The sequence below is a fragment of the Schistocerca americana genome, chromosome 7, assembly GCF_021461395.2.
Source record: "Schistocerca americana isolate TAMUIC-IGC-003095 chromosome 7, iqSchAmer2.1, whole genome shotgun sequence".
In the NCBI taxonomy this organism is placed as follows: domain Eukaryota; kingdom Metazoa; phylum Arthropoda; class Insecta; order Orthoptera; family Acrididae; genus Schistocerca; species Schistocerca americana.
In genome coordinates this window covers 474,829,761-474,849,350 of record NC_060125.1, presented here as the reverse complement: position 1 = coordinate 474,849,350, position 19,590 = coordinate 474,829,761, and the positions used below count along the sequence as shown (strand labels likewise).

At 44.1% G+C, this 19,590-nt stretch overlaps 1 protein-coding gene and 1 pseudogene across 1 annotated transcript in view; both read right to left on the bottom strand.

The window, feature by feature from the left end:
• LOC124623025 (calpain-D-like) overlaps positions 1–19,590 on the bottom strand; it is a 517,886-nt gene that overhangs the window by 372,901 nt on the left and 125,395 nt on the right.
• LOC124623360 lies at positions 7,309–7,426 on the bottom strand (annotated as a pseudogene).

The following is a 19,590-nucleotide window of genomic DNA, read 5'->3' as shown; positions in this document are numbered from 1 at the left end:
CAGTTTGTATATTTTGCTTGTTTTTTCATAGTTCCACACAACTTCTTCCTGTTTTCTCGATTGATCTGTGTTCAGTTTTTCAAGGCCTATCCACTGTGCCAACTTATAACTAAATCTGAGGGGGGTGCGATGGGGATGTTCCCTTGTTAGAATAGTATGCTCGCTATAAACATGCTGCTATAAGTAGAACGTGCTATTTGTCGATGAGAACAAGTGTCTCTATGCATTTGAGTGTTCTTACGAAAACTACAGTCTGCTTTAAACAAGTGTGTATTTAACTTTATGTTCTTCTCATAATACGATTCTACACTGTATTAAGCTCAACTAGTGCGCAAATATTTGCCCAACTGCGAAATTTGTTAGCACCACCTCGTAAAGCCTACAAGGTCATTTCGTTTCAGAAAATCGTACTAGGGCAATACACAAACTTCCTGATATCGCCATATTAACTCACCAAACGTCATGCTTCAGTAAACGCAACGTCTTGCCAGTCTAGTAATGTATGTCTATGGGCAACGCCCAGTAATTCAAATGGCTCTGAGCACTATGGGACTTAACTGCTGCGGTCATCAGTCCCCTAGAACTTAGAACTACTTAAACCTAACTAACCTAAGGACATCACACACATCCATGCCCGAAGCAGGATACGAACCTGCGACCGTAGCGGTCACGCGGGTCCGGACTGTAGCGCCTAGAACCGCTTGGCCACTTCGGCCGGCCCCAGTAATTCAATGGGCACTGTGTTTACATCGCTATTTTTATGCGGAAACTTCACAAAGATGTAGACACCTCTGTATGTATTAGCTGCTCTACGATTTGCTACTTAATGTTGGTAAACCTTTCTGACATTTTATCTGCAATTCTGAATAGCTACGCTCTTTGGCTTACGAGGCACCACCTACCTGTTACTCATTCAATCTCTGTATGAGTTTTGCTTTTCTCTCCACTGACGGGTGCAATGCCTGAACATGAGAATCTCTAGAAGTATGCATGTCACTGGAAAAGCTTGCGAGTTATTATATTACTCTTTACAGTCTGATATCGTGTGTTATATTCCCAATGACGTGTTACCCTCGGCATATCAATAACCTTGTCATTGTGATGAGTGGTGGTAAAGAAGTAGCTGTTGGACGTGCATGAAGAGTTGCTGCCGAGCGGTGCATGCAGACAGGCGTGAGCAGGTGCGCATCTACGCTTCGCGCTACTGAAGTAGCTGTGCATTATACTATGCGAACATTATCACAAATTTAGTATTTTATCCATCTTCAGCAACCGTATTTCCGTATTACTGTTGTTGAAATAATCAGCAACCAATTGCGTAAAAGAAATTTTATTCCTATACCGGTTTCAGGCACCTAGTGCCCTTCTTCAGAAGGCGATAATCGTCGCAGTATTTGCGATCGTCAAGAATAACATGCACGCAGCATAATTTGACGATCGCAAATAATGCGATGATTGTAACCTTCTGAAGAAGGGCACTAGGTGTCTGAAACCAGTAAAGGATTAAAATTTCTTTCAATACTTTAGTACCAGTGTTATTCCGAATGCAGGAGTGCATGTCGAAAGGAACTTTGCATTTTAATTCACTGTAACACACGCATTGCAATATAGTATTTATCCTCCGACACCGGGCATGCAACTTTCGAGTAAAACGTTTCGCCTGTACAGCAATATACATAATGATGCACGAGTACAGGTTGTAGACACATGGCTAATGACATATGGAAGTTTGGGTCTGCCGTGAGTCGTGCTGGAATAGCGTAATGCTAAGGCGACCATTCACGATAAGAGGGAAATCCGGGTTCGAGTCCCGCTCTGGCATAAATTTTCATTGTCGTCGTCCCATTCTACAGCCGATGGTTGCCCATATTCGCAATTGAGAACATACGTAATAAAATTTATTTTGTGTAACTGTTTGCTGATTATTTGAATAAACAAGAAATTTAATAATTTTTAATATGGTTTATGTTCACTAATGTTAAAACATATGTACAATCTCAAATTTCACACTTAAGTGTAGACTTTCTGTTTTTTATTTTGTAAAGTAGCCTATTTTCTTCCTCAAGGCCTCCACACCACATTTCATGTAAATTGGTTCAGCAGTTTAGTTGTGAAAAGGTAACGAACATTCGCATTTATGAAACCTCAAATCACAATTTTTTGTGACCTGATTTTGATGATATAAGACGTACATGTTACTTCAAGATACGCTGAAGTAACTTGTGAAAACACCACTAAAATTCGTCTAGTAGTTTTGGAGACTAGCACATTCAAACACACACAGAGACAAACGCGACGGTTTTACATTTTCATTATTAGTATAGATAAAAAGTACCATGTAGCTTTTTTGTAGTAAAATAAGATTCAAAGTAGGCAACTGGCTGCACCAAGCAATAAGAGTCCGCAGCTCGTGGTCGTGCGGTAGCGTTCTCGCTTCCCACGCCCGGGTTCCCGGGTTCGATTCCCGGCGGGGTCAGGGATTTTCTCTGCCTCGTGATGACTGGGTGTTGTGTGATGTCCTTAGGTTAGTTATGTTTAAGTAGTTCTAAGTTCTAGGGGACTGATGACCATAGCTGTTAAGTCCCATAGTGCTCAGAGCCATTTGAACCATTTGAACCAATAAGACACATGTAAACCACAGTATCCACCAGAGGATGTTTGTACAAACCCTCGAAATGCACAGAGGATATTGATTTGAAGTATGAGACTAATGCAGGTAACCGTTTTAATATCTCACGACAGGTTAACAGCGAAACGTGGCGTTTCTGGGTCGTGGTGTGCACCGAACCACACGGTGACTCGCTCTCCACAGGAATACACCTAATCAATTCCGATTCCATCGACTTTGTTTGCATAAGAGTGCTTACGCAATCGTGGAAGAGCTGAGGAACACAATAGACTGGACTGTTTCTTCATGGGAATGACAGTAAACGATGTGTCTCACGATTAGTGTTTAATATTGATTTATATACTTACAATTTTTCCATCTCAGCACATGTTAAGACAGAAGAGTAAATTGTTTTGAGACATCAGAATCAATGAAAGTCAGGATTTTGGTAAATTGAAATTACGAGACGTTTGCTTCATACCTGCCTCCGACATGCTTACATAAAATATTTCACACCTCCCTTGTCACTTCCACAACACTGTTGCAACACAAGATATCATCTAACACAATCTACTATTCTGTGTGTCTAAGCTTCAAGTTTGCTTGGAAATTTATGTTTCTATATATATATCATTGTTCATTCTTTCTGGATTAATGTAAGACATGAAAATTTGATAAAATACATCCTAAGACAAATTAAGATGCACCGCGAAGAAATTATCCGAATAAGATGGAAATCGGTAGATGTGATGCACATTTACTGGCAAACAAATGATTACAATTTCAGAGGAATTGGATCATTTAGTCTAGATAAAAAGCTTTACAAATTGAGCAAGTCAATAACGTGTTGGTATATCTCTGACCCTTAAACAAGCAGTTACTCAGCCTGGTAGTGGTGGAATTGTTGGATGTTCTCCTGAGCCGTATCGTGCCAAATTCTATCCACTTGGCACGTCAGATCGTCAAAAACCCGAGCTGGTTGGAGGGCCATGTCCACAATGCTCCAAACGTTCTCAGTTGGGGAGAGATACGGCGACCTTGCTGGTCAAGATAGGGTTTGGCAAGCAAGAAGACAAGGAGTAGAAACGATCTCCATGTGGGGGCAGCTATTATCTTGGTCAAATGTAAGCCCAGGATGGTTTCCCATGGACGGCGACAAAAAGGGGCGTAGAATACCGGCGACGTACCGCTGTGCTGTTAGGGTGCTTCAGAAGACAACCAAAGGGGTCCTGCTATGAAAAGAAATGGCACTGCTGACCATCACTCCTGCCTGTCGAGCCGTATGGCGGGCGACTGTCGGACTGATATTCCACCGCTATCCGGGGCGTCTTCACACACGCCTTGGCTGGTCATTGGGGATCAGTTCGAAGCGGGGCTCATCAATGAAGACAATTCCATTACAGTAAATGAGACCCCAGGTCGAAGACGTGTCTGGACACTCCATGGACAGAGAAGAGCAGGGACCTCCAATCATCTTGGGATTTTGACGATCTACAGCGCGAGTTGGGTAGAATTTGGAACGATATGCCTCAAGAGGGCAACCAACAACTTTATCAATCAATGTCAAGCCGAGTAATTCTCGCATAATGGCCGTAAGGGGACCAATGTGTTATTGTTATTAAAAATGAAATTCCTCCAGCTGTACTTAAGATTTTTTATTTATTTCGCTACTAGTTTCGGCGTTGCGTTAATGCATTCTTCAGGCCCGTACACGTTGCTGAAATCAGTTGTGTGTTGCTCAATCTAGAAGTCTAGACTTAGTGCTCAGGACTTATAGACTGAGCCACACACAACTGATTTCAGCGAAGTGTAGGGGCCTGAAGATAGCGTTGACGCACGCCGAAACTAGTAGCGAAGTAAATCAAATGGTTCAAATGGCTCTGAGCACTATGGGACTTAACATCTGAGGTCATCAGTCCCCTAGAACTTAGAACTACGTAAACCTAACGAACCTAAGGACATTACACACATCCATGCCCGAGGCAGGATTAGAACCTGCGACCCTAGCGGTCGCGCGGTTCCAGACTGAAGAGCCTAGAACCACTCGGCAACACCGGCCGGCCGCGAAGTAAATAAAAAATCTTAAGTACAGCAGGAGGAATTTAATCTTTAATAAAAATTATACCAGCTGTGTCCCACTTTCATCCTGTTTCAATATGGATGTGCAAAGGCGTGTTATTGAGTTGCTCAGTTTGTAAAGTTCTTTGTCTTGAGTAAAAAAAATCTAATTTTTCTAAAATTGTGATCATTTGTTTGCCTGTTCATGTTGTGCATGGCATCTACCGATTTCCGTCACAGTCGGATATTTCAATTGCGGATCGTCTTTTCTTACAGCGTATTGTATTAAATGTTGCAGTGCTTTAGAAACCCGATGAGAATCAAAGGCATGTAAGTAGTACCTTTTGGAGGTAGTGGGGTGCAAGTGCTAACTACGTTATTGGTAGAAATATTATCAGCACAATGTTCTGAATTTATTGGTAGAAATATTATCAGCACAATGTTCTGAATTTCACTCACTGACATTGTATGCATAGCTTCATGAACTACTACTCCATACTACTCCTTACGATGTTTATCGTAGACAGTGTAACAAATGTCCGCCTCCGTAGCGTAGCGGTAGCGTTACCGCCCTACCATGCAAGGGGCCCGGTTCGATTCCCGGCAGGGGACTGCGTATTGTGTGTGCGTCCTTCACCATCATTTTCATCATCATTGACTCGCAAGTCGCCGACGTGGCCTCAACTAAAAAAGGACTTGCAATACGGCGGCCGAACTCCCACGAAAGGGGGCCTCCCGGCCAACAATGCCATACGATCATTCATTTTCAGTGTAACAAATTATCACAGAATTTTCAATGTGATACGTATTTTAAGCTCATTTTCTCAGAATTATTGTTGTGTCACTTACACCCCTTTACTGTTAACCGCTTCAATTATGGTACAGGCTGCATGTGCGGTAAGAAGCCCCCTGTTTTGCCGTGACCCCTGCGGAGAGTGGGGGGAGACAGAGCCGGTCAGCGGGCAGCGGCTGTGACCCGCTTCCATTCTTGGATCGCAATCGACCCGTCCGTCAGGACTCTTCAATAAATGAGCGCGCCCGCCTGTCCCGCGGAGCGCTCAACATTCCCCGACGCTCGCCTGTCGCTCGGACCCCGCCAGCGCGCTGTCACCGCTGCCGGCGAGATACCGCGCCGCCGGAACCTGTCTGCTGAAAAGCGCCAAAAAGCTGCCGCGCCACCAAAATAATCCGCGTTTTCGTGACGTCTGACGTCTGCTTTTCGCTACGTACAAAGTTTGAGCACAATACGGTATACGGCCCACCACGTCCTATTCATCTGTGACGTCAAACCTCTGCGTTTACAAGTGACACAACTTGAGGAAGATGAAAACCGAATTTCGGGAACAGTTTTTCGCTGCCATGTTTACGTTTCAAACCTGATTAGATCTTGATACTCCGAGCAAATACAGGTTTTTCTAGCGTCAGTTGTTTTACACCAATGGTGCCTTTATTACACTGCATGAGTAAAACAGTTTAGCATCCAGAACGGAACCTATTCAAATTTACAAAGACCTTGGCTCTATGACGCCACTCATCAGCAAATGTCACACCCCCTGTGGCTTGCATGTACGAACTGATTCGGTTGGAGTGTCAAAGCTGTTATACAGGGTGTTACAAAAAGGTACGGCCAAACTTTCAGGAAACATTCCTCACACACAAATAAAGGAAAGATGTTATGTGGACATGTGTCCGGAAACGCTTAATTTCCATGTTAGAGCTCATTTTAGTTTCGTTCTTCCACCTACGCTCAATGGAGCACGTTATCATGATTTCATACGGGATACTCTACCTGTGCTGCTAGAACATGTGCCTTGACAAGTACGACAACATGTGGTTCATGCACGATGGAGCTCCAGCACATTTCAGTCGAAGTGTTCGTACGCTTCTCAACAACAGATTCGGTGACCGATGGATTGGTAGAGGCGGACCAATTCCGTGGCCTCCACGCTCTCCTGACCTCAACCCTCTTGACTTTCATTTATGGGGGCATTTGGAAGCTCTTGTCTACGCAACCCCGGTACCAAATGTAGAGACTCTTCGTGCTCGTATTGTGGACGGCTGTGATACAATACGCCATTCTCCAGGGCTGCATCAGAGCATCAGGGATTCCATGCGACGGAGGGTGGATAATGTATCCTCGCTAACGGAGGACATTTTGAACATTTCCTGTAACAAAGTGTTTGAAATCACGCTGATACGTTCTGTTGCTGTGTGTTTCTATTCCATGATTAATGTGATTTGAAGAGAAGTAATAAAATGAGCTCTAACATGGAAAGTAAGCGTTTCCGGACACATGTCCACTTAACATATTTTCTTTCTTTGTGTGTGAGGAATGTTTCCTGAAAGTTTGGCCGTACCTTTTTGTAACACCCTGTATACTCTAGTGGAGTAAACTGGTCCACAGTCATAACTAAAAAAAAAAAAAAAAAAAAAAAAAAAAAAGGACCCCGTCTTCAGGCCACGAGTGGCCTTTCGGGATCATCTGGCCGCCGTGTCATCCTCATGGAGGATGCGGATAGGAGGGGCGTGGGGTCAGTACACCGTTCTCCCGGTCGTTATGATGGTATTCTTGACCGAAGCCGCTACTATTGGGTCGAGTAGCTCCTCAATTGGCATCACGAGGCTGAGTGCACCCCGAAAAATGGCAACAGCGCATGGCGGCCTGGATGGTCACCCATCCAAGTGCCGACCACGCCCGACAGCGCTTACCTTCGGTGATCTGATGGGAACCGGTCTATCCACTGCGGCAAGGCCGTTGCCCCACAATCATAACTACAATGTAAAATCAAAAACACCTTCAACCATCCACATTTTCCATATAATTTATCTATGCGACCACTTTAGGTGTTTCACTACGCTATATTACTACGCCAACTTCAGACTCTCTGACCGACATGTAGGAAAAATCTACCCTCATTTGCAATCAAATGGTTCAAATGGCTCTGAGCACTATGGGACTTAACATCGAAGGTCATCAGTCCCCTAGAACTTAGAACTACTTCAATCTAACTAACGTAAGGACATTACACACATCCATGCCCGAGACAGGATTCGAACCTGCGACCGTAGCGATCGCGCGGTTCCAGACTGAAGCGCCTAGAACCGCTCGGCCACGTCGGCCGGCGGGAAATCACAATACGGCACCTTTCCAATTCTGTCAGGTGCTGACAACACTGTCTCATGTAAGTACACTATGTCTCGTAGTTCTTCACAATGATCACTCCATATCTAATGCTGTTCATGCCCTTTTAATAACCTACCGGAACCGGTAACAGATCTGAACAAGAACAACACTAATATACGAGTATTCTGGTGGTTGCTCTAGCTGTCACAGAGAATTAGAATTCTCGTGATTCACATGCCTGCCGATGGTGCGTACATTACCGGTTTCGATTATGTTCAAGTAATCATCCAATTACCGATTAAAAAAATTAAAGAAAATGAGATAGCATAAAACTAGGAAACCAAAGTCGGCAACGCCCATCACACACATTAGCTATGACAAATGGCAGAGGCTGAAGAAGAGATATCCTCCCTCTCAGCACAGCAGCGCCCTCACACAGACATCAATATAGAACAAAGTGTGGAAGTGCTCGGCTCCAGTTCATGTCCTCAGCTGAAGCAGTCAACACCATCATTCAAGTCTCAGATGGAAATGTGCTTTTGTAAATGTTGAACATAGTATTTCAAGAGAAGAGTTTCTTAATTAGTGCATCAGGTGACAGTCAGTTTCACATATTTCATGTGTGATGCTTGTGATGTACAGATCACAGAGCGCCACATTTTGGTAAACTGTGTTTTATATTCAGACAAAAGGCCAGCAGCCAGTTTATCAACAGCTTTGCCCTCCATTTTAACTGACAATCTGTAACGCTGGAAATGCATATCCTCCTATTTCCATCCATTGTACTATAAAATTTTTTTCTTATTTTGTTACCTGAAGGTATGACATGTCTGTGTCCATATATATTGTAATTGTTTTACTATTTGTATATATGTATATTTATGCATTTATGTCGATGTATAATTAGTTTGTTTTGTAAGTATTATTTCTATTTTTACGCTGGGTCTTGCCTAGGGAAAACTATGCTATCGAACGATTACATCGATAGGTCGTGTGGAGAACCAAAGTGTTTAGGATCTTTGGTGGTGTTAACTCTGCCGCGTGGAGCGCGGGCAGAGGGAGTCTGGCTGGAGTAGGGCGGTGGAGCAGGTGTTTTGTGTGACGTTCCCGCGAGTTGCCGCGCTTACGGGGTTTGGCAGCATGTAATTGCGCTCGACTTGCTATGATAGTTTCTGACACGGTGTCGCGGACGGGAAGCATTAGCTGGCGCACATCAAGAGCCCGTTTCGCCTGGAGACCGTGTCGAGAAGAAGGCGCGCCAACATCCAGCTTCTGCAACAGCGACGGCCGACAATGAGTGACTGTCGCCACCTCCCCGATCGACGACTGCAAACCTTCAACCAACCAACAAGGAAGACTAAAACCACGTAAAGTTTTAGAACTGTACGGCAGACCTCAGCTTTTTAAAATTGTTGCTTCACAAAATTACAGCAACTTAGCATGATCCTTTGTTGCTCATTGTCCCAATTGCATTACCAAGCAGGGTCCCTTCCTTTTCCGAAATGAACCCGAGTGTCGTTGAAGTACAAACGCCAGCATTAAAGTAATATCATTCCATTTCACTGCTTTAATGTCAAAGTTCAGTTAAGGTATTCATAGCTGGCTACAATATTTTAGATTACACAAGCACAAATTAAGAGTGCGAGTTTTGTTAGCATATTTTAGCTTACCTGTGACTGCAGCTCAGCTTGGTACGTACTAAATTTTACTATTGTTAATTGTTCAGAATCATTTAATTCTAGTTCAAAGTTAAACCTTTTATTTCTAAATTGCGTAGATTCAAGTATCTTTTGAAATGATTGTTGAGGTAGCCCAAGACTAACCTTATTTTACTGAATATCGTAGTGCTTCAGAAACAAAGCTCACTATTAATTTCAGTCACTAAATTAACTTTCAATTTTCCGGTTTTATTAATTCTTTTGCTAAATTTAAGTCAGAGTGTAGCGAAATTTATTACTTCTGACAAACATTCAGTTTTCACACACCACGTGTCAACCTTCAGCTGCCACGCTTTTAGTGCTAATTATATGTGCAATAACCTTTCATTTTCAGTTATTATAGTAGTTGTCCATAGGACTGGCGACCGTAATTTCCCCCAAATCTCAAATATCTAATTAGCGCCAATTAATTGTTAACGTGACGACCGCACCTTTACTTTCTTTATTAACTTTAGCCCTTTTCAAAATTAATTTCCACCAGTTTCATTTGCATTTTTCCTTTCATTTAGATGTAACCCTTTCCTCCCTCGTTACCGACAAATTAACTTCGGTGACGATTGCTTTTCCCAAATTTCCATTAGGTGCACGCGGTTTAATTTTTCACTGTCATTAAGGTCGGATAAGTGAGGGCGAGGTTACAAATCCAACAAACATATAACGAGTTTTAAGGTTTTATGACATGTTCAACTTGTTCCCTAATAGGTTGGCTCCAGTGTCTTTAATATTTTGAAAGACAAATGGAGACTTGGAAGTAGCCATAAGAAAGTTCCACTTCCAACCCTGTTAAAAACCCGAGTAATACCAAATTTCGAATCATTTTCTTGACAGAGAAACACCTAAAAACGCTATATTTTGTCCTTTCCGTGAGTGCTAGGGAAGGGGGGGGGGGGGATGAAATGCCTGCAGCGTCCCTTGTCTCCGGTTATGGGCGCCCTTGCACTCATATTTTAGGGCGAAGTTTTGAATGTGTTACTGGTTGGTTGATTTGGGGGAGAGGACCGAACAGTGAGGTTATCGGTCCCATCGGATCAGAGAAGGATGTGGAAGGAAGTCTGCAGTGTCCTTTCAAAGGAACCATTCCGGCATTTACCTGAAGCGATTTAGGGAAATCACGAAAAACCTAAATGAGGATGGCCGGACGCGGGTTTGAACCATCGTCCTCCCTAATGCGAGTGCAGTGTGCTAACCACTGCGCCACCTCGCTCTGTTTGAATGTGTTATTAGAGTGGCTGACTCAGCCTTCTTTTTTGTACGTGATGAGCCAGCCACATATGCCAGTGTATTTGTTTTAGCTTACCCCTTGTATTACTTGTGTTTTAACTGGCAGTTTTAGATTGTCTGGCCATATTTACTCTATCTTAAAGGATGTGATATAGTGTGTGAGGATGGGAGAGGGTGAGTCCAACTTTCTGTTCAAAATGGCTCTGAGCACTATAGGACTTAACATCTGAGGTCATCAGTCCCCTAGAACGTAGAACTACTTAAACATAACTAACCTAAGAACATCACACACATCCATGCCCCCCGAGGCAGGATTCGAATATGCGACCGTACCGGTAGCGCGGTTCCAGACTGTAGCGCTTAGAACCGCTCGGCCACCAAGGCCGGCAATTTTCTGTATGATTTCTTCTTACCATTTTGATAATATTTTAGACGATGTAACCATATTTGTTCCAGCGACAGCTCGGGCAAAATCTTATCAATGTGCTGCAATGTGGTGGCCCACAGCCTTTTTGACTTCCAATAGTAGTGACCGTAAGTAATACATTAATTTCATGTATATAAACTGAACTGTTTGAACGATTTAAATTTTATAATTAAAATTGTGGGAATAAAATGAAATGAAAAAAAACGATGGTAACAGCGGTAATCAAACCTGAGCCGATGAATTTCCATCAGTGTACTTTACCACTCGGCCACTGTGCCGTTACGTCAACTGCTTCTTAAGAATCCTTCATACTCTACGCTTGCACAATAAGTTACAAGCACTTCTAAAGAAAAATGTTCGCAACACAGCACTCCTAGTGCCGGAAGGGATGGCGTCACATCAGCGTATGCGCAGTCAAAAACAGACAGTTGCGTTCCTTGTCTGAGTTGATCGTATCGCGGTTGCTCATTTCAGCATTCGGAGAGAGCGCAAGAAAACATATTTAGAAATGACGTAGTTTTAGGGTATGATTTCAGGCTTGCATTCGAAGAGAAATAGCATAATTTTACTGCAATATTTACAGTGTGCTGTAGCCCATTTGCACATAACCAGCAATCGCTGTTCGTTTCTACTAATTTTCGTAAGGGCGCTGATAACCTCGCTACTCAGCGCACGTAAACCACGAATAACCCCCCCCCCCCCCCCCCCACACACACACACACACACACACACACACACACACAAATTAGTAGCAACGTTACGACTGTTGTGTTGGACCGCGTTATTACTGCCTCCTTGTTTCTCGAGCGTGAACACGAAGGTGCTGCCACCCTAGACAGGCCTTTATTTCACTGTGACAGACAATAATTGTAAATATTAACAATAGTAAGTGTACTTTAAGGCAGGCTTGTCTTGGCGGATGTAAATATGCCCTTTATCCGCAGCGCGTGTCTGGGAAGGCGCTAGTGCGGGGCAGACGACGCTCGTAAAGCACGCGGGCCGGCTGAGTGCTGACTCCCTCTCTCTCTCCAGGCATTCATCGCAGGCCGCGGCCTCGTAAACACGTGCGGCCCACAGCACTCCTGTGGGAAATGATCACACTTACCGCTGCTGCGGCAAATGTCTCGGCGCTGCCTGTGTGTGCCACCCCAGTTGGCGACACGTCACCGCGGGTGACGAAATGTGACGAATTACTTTCACGCTCGCCTGTGGCGGTGGCTGCGACGCATGCTCCAGCGGAAACTGGGGAGAAGCAAGTACACTCTTGCCCGAGTGCGCAGACATTCTCTCAACCCCTCGCCTCGCGTACCACGCACCGCGGAAAATACGAGAGAGAAATATCACTCACGGTATCAGGGCGTCGCATTTCGCAAAATCCTGAAGCGAAAAATATACGTTGAAAATTTCACATAAGAGTCGTAAAACATTGAAATAGATTTAAATAACGCATAAAAGAATATTCCTTGGTGAGCTGAGCCATGGGAGTGCAGGTCGTGTATGGTTTTAGAAAAAGCTGTTAATGAAACTTTACATGGACTTTACAACATTTAGCAGTTTACAATTTTTTCCTGCCTCGATCGCAAAACATTGTTATTAACATATTACCGGTCTGATGTCTGTTCACTACCATCATTCGTAAGTTGCTTCGGTACGAGCAGCAATTCAACGCGAACTGCAGTACATAGAGCTAAGGTGCTATTTGTAGTCAAGCATTTTGTATCCCGAATGCGATTTTCACTCTGCAGCGGAGTGTGCGCTGATACGAAACTTCCTGGCAGATTTAAACTTGCCCGCGAAAGGCAAAGGTCCCGAGTTCGAGTCTCGGCCCGGCACACAGTTTTAATCTGCCAGGGCCGGCCGGTGTGGCCGTGCGGTTCTAGACGTTTGAGTCTGGAACCGCCCGACCGCTACGGTCGCAGGTTCGAATCCTGCCGCGGGCATGGATGTGTGTGATGTCCTTAGGTTAGTTAGGTTTTAGTTGTTCTAAGTTCTAGGGGACTGATGACCTCAGATGTTAAGTCCCATAGTGCTCAGAGTCATTTTTTTAAAATCTGCCAGGAAGTTTATTTTGTATACGATAATGGTGCATAATGCTTTGAAACCGTTCGTACAGCAATAAAAATACTTTACGATCGAGACAGGATTTTGTTTTGTATTACATACAGTATTGCAATAGCTACAGCCTAGTCACTATGTCACCATTTCATCAACACAATGTTTTTATCAAATTCTTCGAAGTTAGAAAACTTTGAGATGTTTCCAAACAACATATGTCGAAAACAAGATTAGAGTAACTATTACTATCTTCTTGCACCTGAAATGTTAGAAAGACAATAGAATTAATGACACATTAACAGCCAGTCGGCACTGATTTAAATCAAGGGGGAAATTGAAAATCTGTGCCGGTTGGGGATTCGAACCCCGGTCTTCCGCTTATTAGGCGAATGCGTTGACCACTGCGCCGTCCGCACACATCGCAATTGCACGGACTACCTTGCACGCCTCCCGTCAGACCAACAGTGTCAACTTATCCACACACTGTTGATGTAGTGCCCCTTGCCCATCATCCTCCTTTCTCGCGGCATTTCGCCGATTCCCGTAAGCGTTCGAGCATGACGTGCATCGGCAGTGAAGTGACCATTGGTCGTCCTCGCCTTAATTACATACACTATGTGATCAAAAAACACACGTTTTACATATTAGGAGCATTATGCTGCCACCTACTACCAGGTACTCCGTATCAGCGACCTCAGTAGTCATTAGACATCGTGAGAGAGCAGAATGGAGCGCTCCGCGGAACTCAAGGACTTCGGACGTGGTCAGGTGATTGGGAGTCAGTTGTGTCATACGTCTGTACGCGAGATTTTCACACTCCTGAACATCCCTAAGTCCACTGTTTCAGATGTGATAGTGAAGTGGAAACGTGAAGGGACACGTACAGCGCAACAGCGTACAGGCTAACCTCGTCTGTTGACTGACACAGACCGCCGATAGTTGAAGAGGGTCGTAATGTGTAATAGGCAGACATCTATCCAGACCATCACACAGGAATTCCAAACTGCATCAAGATCCACTGCAAGTACTATGACAGTTAGGCGGGAGGTGAGAAAACTTGTATTTCATGGTCGAGCGGCTGTTCATAAGCCACACGTCACGCCGGTAAATGCTAAACGACGCCTCGCTTGGTGTAAGGAGCGTAAACATTGGACAATTGAACAGTGTAAAAACGTTGTGTGGAGTGTCGAATCACGGTACACAATGTGGCGATCCGATGGAAGAGTGCGGGTATGACGAATGCCCGGTGAACGTCATCTGCCAGCCTGTGTAGTGTCAACAGTAAAATTCCGAGGTTTTATGGTGTGGTCGTGTTTTTCACGGAGGGGGCTTCCACCGCTTGTTGTCTTGCGTGGCACTATCACAGCACAGGCCTACATTAATGTTGTAAGCATCTTCTTACTTCTCACTATTGAAGAGCAATTCTGGGATGGCGATTGCATCTTTCAACACGATCGAGCACCTGTTCATAACGCACGGCCCGTGGCGGAGTGGCTGCACGACAGTAACATCCCTGTAATGGACTGGCCTGCACAGAGTCCTTGACCTGAATCCTATAGTACACCTTTGGGATACTTTGGAACGCCGACTTTGTGACAGGCCTCACCGACCGACATCAATACCTCTCCTCAGTGCAGCACTTCGTTAATAAAACCCTCATCCAACTCCGCGGGACAATAAATAATTTGCAATCCAACAAGAAGTGTAAGTTACGATGCCTTAACGTTAGAATAATACGTTTGGCTTAAAACATTCATTAAAAAATCAGTTGGGAAAGAAAGATGGAAACAGCCCAGCGGATGAAGGTCGAGGGTTGGTGTGCCGACCAGCCTCGACGTGGGTTTTAGGCTGTTTCCCACACCCCCCTTAGTGAATACAGAATTGGTACCCAAGTCTCCCCTTAATTACGCGACCCGCAAACAACTTTGGGGGGGGGGGGGGGGGAAGAGAGATAACTGATTGGCGACAGCAAGATTATCCGTCCACCCTTTGAACGAACCATGTCAAATCCGGAGATAACCATGACGACCCTGCGCCGATGTGGGACAAAGACAGAAGTAAAAATTTGCAAGAAACTATTAATAGATAACCTTGCTTATCTACCAGACAAACAGCACTGAAGCAAACAATGAGGAGAAAGGATGCAAATATTGACGGTATGTATTAATGCTTTAAGTATTTTTGTTTTAATCCATATTCTACACCCCGAAGTTCTCCACTCTAACTTATCATCTTCACTTCAGCATAGATACATCAAGGAATGTCCTATGTACCGATCCCTCGTTTTAGTAAAGTTGTGCCACAAATTTCTCCCCCCCCCCCCCCCCCCCCCCCGCCCCCCATTTCGTTTCAGTACGTCCCTAGTTTTCCGATGTACCCATCTGATATTCAGCATTCTTCTGTAGCATCACAGTTCAGAAGTTTCTATTATCTTGTCATCTGTGATTCACTTCCGTAAAAGGCTACACTTTCAGAAAAGTCTTTCTACTATTTTAATTAATATTCGATGTTAATAAATTTCTCTTTTTCAGAAAAAGCTTTTTTGGGTATTACCAGTCTGCATTTTATACCTTCCGTACCTGCCATCGACAGTTATTTGCTGCCCAAATAGCAAAATCCATCTAATAATTTTCTAATCCAAATTCCACTACCCGATTTAATTCGATTATATTTCATTACCTTCGCTTTATTTATATTTATCTTAAAACCTGTTTTCAAGGTATTAGTCATTTCGTTCAGCTGCTCTACCAGATCCTTTGCCCTCTTTGACAGACACAATGTCTCCGGCAAACTTCAGTTTTTATTTCTTCTCCCTGAACTTTACCGCATTTTCAAAATTTCTCCTTGGTTTTCTTCACTACTTGATCAATGTGCAGACTGAATAACATCGAAGATAGGCTACAAACATGTCTCACTCCCTTCTCAACTACTGCTTTCCTTTGATGCCGCTGAACACTTAAAATTGTAGTGTGGTTTCTGCGCAAGTTTTAATTAGATTAACGCTTCCTGTATTTTACCCCTGATCGCTTCAAAATTTGAAAGTGTAGTAGTCCAGTCAGCACTGGCAAACGTTTTCTGTAAATCAACCAACACTACAAACGTAGGTTCGTCTGTCTTCAATCTATCTTCCAGGATAAGAAGTTGTAGGGTGAGAGTTATCTCTCATGTCCCTACATTATTTCGAAACCCTTATTGGATGAATCGAACGAGACGTGGCATCACTCTAAAGTACAGACAAAGGAAGAGCAGAAGACTTCCGCGCCGGCACTGTTGCTTTGACGCAGCTATCTAGTACATGACGTCTCTGTGCAGAGCACGTGGCTTATCGCGACCGACATTGTACAGGCTCTCAGCTAACACTCGCATCGCATGCTTGCACGGTGAGTCTATGATGCGACAACCTTATGTCAACGAGTGAGCAATTGTTAGTTTCCCCCCGAACTAGAACGCAGTTTCAGGAGATGTACCTCACTGAAATAATGAACAATCGACATCTTTTGTCTCTCGTTAAGATCAAATCTATCAGTCAAACAGAGAGTGGCACGTGTTCTAAGCTGTTTGTCACACCAGATCTGAAACCCACACTCTTGCCTGTTACTGTCAATGTTCTTACCAAATGAGTTATCACATGGCGTTTAACGAACCGCTGTCATAGCTTAACTTCTGCCAGTACTCCCGTCCAACTTTCTAAACTTTACAGAAGCCACACTGTGTACCTCGGTGGATTAGCATTCCTGGGAGAGAAACGTATCGCAGAGGAATGTCAAGGATCTGCGATTGCTTTCTAGTCAGGCGTACAGATTTTATCTTTAAGAATGTTTTAGGAAGAAACATACAGTTCAACTACTGTAAAATGTACTGACAACAAATGATGACTATCACCAATCCAATCACTCTGACAAAAATGACAATTATTTTTGGTTCACTTTACACAGGGTGTCAAGAACTTCAAAGCGTGAATGACAGATATTACGACGAGGCCGACGGAACACGACGTGGCAAGGACTCGACTAATGTCTAAAGTAGTGCTGGAGTGAACTGACACAACGAATCCTGCAGAGCTGTCCATAAATCCATTAGACTACAAGTGGATGGCGATCTCTTCTGAACAGCACGTTGCAAGGTATCCCAGATGTGCAAAAGAATGTTCATATCTGGGGAGTTTGGTGGTTAGCGGAAGTGTTTAAACTCAGAAGAGTGTTCCTGGAGCCACTCTGTAGCAATTCCGGACGTGTGAGGTGTCGCATTGTCCAGCTGGATTTGCCCAAGTCAATCGGAATGCAAATTGGACATGAATGGATGCAGATTATCAGATAGGATGCTTACGTACGTGTAACCTGTCAGAGTCGTATCTAGACGCATCTGTAGTCTCGTTTCACTCCAACTGCATACTCCCCACACCGTTACAGAGCCTCCACCAGCTTGAGCAGTCCCCTGATGACGGGCAGGGTCCATGGACTCATGAGGTTCTCCATAACCCGTACACGTCCATCCACTGCATACAATTTGAAAGAGAGACTCGTCCGATCAGGCAACATGTTTCCGGTCATCAACAGTCCAATGTCGGTGCTGACAGGCCCAGCGACGCGTAAAGCTTTGTGTTGTGCAGTCATCAAGAGTACACGAGGGAAACTTCGGCTCCGAAACCCCATATAGATGATTCTTTGTCGAATGGTTCGCACTCTGACACTTGTTCATGGCCCAACATTGAAATCTGCAGCAATTTGCGGAACGGTTGCACTTCTGTCACGTTGAACGATTCTCTTCAGTCGTCGGTTGGTCCCGTTCTTGTAGGATCTTTTTTCCGGCCGCAGCGATCTCTGAGATTTGATGTTTTACTGGATTCCTGATATTCACGGTACACTCGTGAAATGGTCAAACGGGAAAATCCCCACTTCATTGCTACGTCGGACATGCTGTGTCCCATCGCACTTGTGCCGACTGTAACACCGTGTTTAAACTCACTTAAAACTTGATAATCTGGCATTGCAGCAGCAGTAACCGATCTAACAACTGCGCCAGACACTTGTTGTCTTATATAGCCTTTGCTGACGGCTGTGCGGTATTCTGTCTTTTTACATGTCTCTGTATTTCAATACGTATGCCTACAACACTTTCTTTGGCGGTTCAGTGTATTTCGTTAGGCAGCTAGGTGTCTGAAGACACTCAGAAGACTGAGTCAGCACTATGCACGCGTAAGCTCGTGATGAAGGAGATAAAGAAGTACTTTCTTCAAACATCGTTACACCGTACTTGATCTTAGGTACTTAGTCCTGTGACGTCCTGACGTTCTCACTGGGCCGATGAAGGGCATGACGCGCCGATTGGAGGCTGCAGTACGGAACATGGAATGCTAATCTTGGAGACATCTACTAGACATGTGCTGTATTACGGCTGTAGCAGAGGCAGATTCTCTAAGAGCTCATCGAATGTACCGCAAATATTTCTGTGAACTAAGATATCCGCGTTATCGCACATTTACTACAGTTCACAATCGACTGGGCAGTACCGGCACATTAGTTGTAGAATTGTATCGGCACATCAGTTGTAGAATTTTGGAACACGTATTATGTTCGAGTATAATGACTTTTCTGGAGACTAGAAATCTACTCTGTAGGAATCAGCATGGGTTTCGAAAAAGACGGTCGTGTGAAACCCAGCTCGCGCTATTCGTCCACGAGACTCCGAGGGCCGTAGACACCGGTTCACAGGTAGATGCCGTGTTTCTTGACTTCCGCAAGGCGTTCGATACAGTTGCCCACAGTCGTTTAATGAACAAAGTAAGAGCATATGGACTATCAGACCAATTGTGTGATTGGATTGAGGAGTTTCTAGATAACAGAACGCAGCATGTCATTCTCAATGGAGAGAAGTCTTCCGAAGTAAGTGATTTGAGGTGTGCCGCAGGGGAGTGTCATAGGACCGTTGCTATTCACAATATACATAAATGACCTGGTGGATGACATCGGAAGTTCACTGAGGCTTTTTGCAGATGATGCTGTGGTGTATCGAGAGTTTGTAACAATGGAAAATTGTACTGAAATGCAAGAGGATCTGCAGCGAATTGACGCATGTTGCAGGGAATGGCAATTGAATCTCAATGTAGACAAGTGTAATGCGCTGCGAATACATAGAAAGATAGATCCCTTATCATTTACCTACAAAATAGCAGGTCAGCAAGTGGAAGCAGTTAATTCCATAAATTATCTGGGAGTACGCATTAGGAGTGATTTAAAATGGAATGATTATATAAAGTTGATCGTCGGTAAAGCAGATGCTAGACAGATTCATTGGAAGAATCCTAAGGAAATGCAATCCGAAAACAAAGGAAGTAGGTTACAGTACGCTTGTTCGCCCACTGCTTGAATACTGCTCAGCA